The sequence below is a fragment of the Piliocolobus tephrosceles genome, unplaced genomic scaffold (genome assembly GCF_002776525.5).
Source record: "Piliocolobus tephrosceles isolate RC106 unplaced genomic scaffold, ASM277652v3 unscaffolded_32878, whole genome shotgun sequence".
Taxonomy (NCBI): domain Eukaryota; kingdom Metazoa; phylum Chordata; class Mammalia; order Primates; family Cercopithecidae; genus Piliocolobus; species Piliocolobus tephrosceles.
In genome coordinates, this window is record NW_022316396.1 from 1 (window position 1) to 2422 (window position 2422).

At 51.7% G+C, this 2422-nt stretch overlaps 1 pseudogene; it reads left to right on the forward strand.

Moving 5' to 3' along the window:
• Positions 1 to 564: 564 nt before the first annotated feature.
• On the forward strand, positions 565 to 1618 carry LOC113222653 (annotated as a pseudogene).
• The last annotated feature ends 804 nt before the right edge of the window (positions 1619 to 2422 follow it).

Sequence of the window (2422 nt, forward strand, 5' to 3'; positions counted from 1 at the left end):
TTTTCATGCTTCTCTTTCTGTTTATCTGATGCAAGGAACATGCTCTGGTGATGGTGGTGAGGGAGGAATGAGGATAGACATAGACACTCCTATGTCAGAAACATGCTTCTTTGTTACTGGGTTATGACTCTGTCTTCCCGGGGACAGGCCCCCAGCCTGCCTACATTTGCAGACAGAGTGACATGTGGGGATAACAGTTTGTCCCCATGACTTTTCTTCACTCACTCCCCTGCTGTTGGTAGAACTCAGTTGAAGGGAGACTTTATGGCATTGATGCTGCCATTTTGAAACCTGGAGGAGGGAAAGGTGCAAGGGACTATCACCTGCGGCATAAGGTGCAGCTTGTGTTGGTTTTGGTGTTTTTGTCCATCATATTCATATATTTCAAAACATTTTCTCCTCCTGACTTGCAGGTCAGTGAGGCTGCAGGGAAGCCTCATCCTTTCTCAGAATGGCCCTACTTGCCTGATCTCATGGCTGGCCCTTCAGGATCACTGATGGGCTGCCAGCTGCCTCCTCCACCTGGGTGTCATCTGGGAACTCAACCACTCCCTCCATCTGAAGGTTTTATGGGACCTCCTCCACTGGAGTGTCCTCTGGGAACTCAACCACCTCCACTCGACTGTCCTCTGGGAACTCAGCCACGTCCTGCACTAGAGAGTCCCCTAAAAACTCAACCACCTCCTCCACTCGAGTGTTCTCCGGGCCCTCATCCAGCTCCTGCAGCTGTCTGTCCTCCAGGACCTCATCCACCTGCTGCAGTTGCCTGTCTTTCCGGATCTCATCCACCACCTGCGGCTGTCAATCCTCCAGGACCTCAATCACCTGCTGCACCTGTTGGTCCTCTGGGACCTCATTGACCTGTGGCATGCATCTATCCTTCGGGACTTAATCCACCACCTGCAGCTGTCAGTCCTCCGGAACCTCATCCACCTCCTGCAGTTGTTGGTCCTCTGGGACCTCATCCACTCCCTGTAGCTGTAGGTCTTCTGGGACCTCACCCACCTCCTGCAGCTGGTGGTCATCTCGGACCTCATCCACCTCCTACAGCTGTAGGTCTTCTGGGACCTTATCCACCTCCTGCAGCTGTTGGTCCTCCAGGATCTCATCTACCTCCTGGACTTGTAAGTCTTCTGGGACCTCATCAACATGCTACATGTGTCTGTCTTCCGGGAACTCATCCACCTCCAGCAGCTCTTGGTCCTCCCAGACCTCATCCACGTCCAGCATGTGTCTTCCCTCCAGGACCTCATCCATCTTTTGTAGCTGCCTTCCTCTGGGACATCATTCACCTTTTTGTTCTGTGAGGCCTCTGGGACCTCCGACTACGTCTCCACTTAGTAACCTCTGGATCCTCAGCCACCCCTTCTGGGTGGCGTCTGGCCCCTCAATAACCACCTTCACATGAATCTCCTCAGCTGCTTCAATAATCTCCACTTGTGGCCCCTGGGACTTCAGCCACCTTCTCCACCAGGGTCTCCTGTAGTACATCTGCTACCTTCTCTACTTGGCTGACCTCTGCTATCTGAACCGACTCCTCCAGGACCTCAACCAGCTTCCCTACCCATTGTGGCCTCGACCACCACCTCCACATGTACTACTTGGTATGTTTATCTGAACAGTATGAACTGAGTTGCAAAATAGATTCATCTTTCCTTTTTTGAATGAATAGAAATGTCACAGATTGTACTGCAGGACTTTACAATACGAGGATAGCACGTGCTGAGGATGTGGTCACTTTGCTCAAGTTTCTGAGACTACAAGTCAGTTGCATTATTTCCTCATTATGAGCAGGTATCTTCTGTAGATAAGGAAAGAGTTTTTTTTCATTTTGGAGGGTTGGGGCAAAGTCTTGCTCTGTCACCCAGGCTGGAGTGCAGGGGTACACTCCTGGCTCACTGCAACCGCTGCCTCCAGGGCTCAGGTGATCCTTCCACTTCTGCCTCCAGAGTAGCTGGGACTACAGGTGTGCAACACCATGCTTGGCTATTTTTTTTTCCCTACTTTTTGTAGAGACTGTGTTTTGCCATCTTGCTCAGGCTGGTCTCAAGCTCCTGGAGCCATGCCATCTGCCCACTTCGGCCTCCCAAAGTGCTGAGATTACAAGTGTGAGCCACTGTGCCCAGCCATAGATTGTTTATAGAAGCTAGAAACACCAGTTTTACAGGTGTGTATGGAACCTGGGCCATATGGCCAGCTCTGAGGGATGAGACCCGTTCCTGACTGGCAGGGCATCCTGTGTCCTGCAGCAGAGAGACCCACACTGAAGGGCACAGAGCTTCTGACCACCCCAATGGAAGCACAGGTGAAAGGATGCAGGGTGTAGAAGGAGGAGAAGAATCTCCTGGGAGTAAACAGGGGACTGTGGAAGAGAAAGATGAAGCAAGGAGGTGTCACATGGGGGTTTGTAGAACTCAGATGG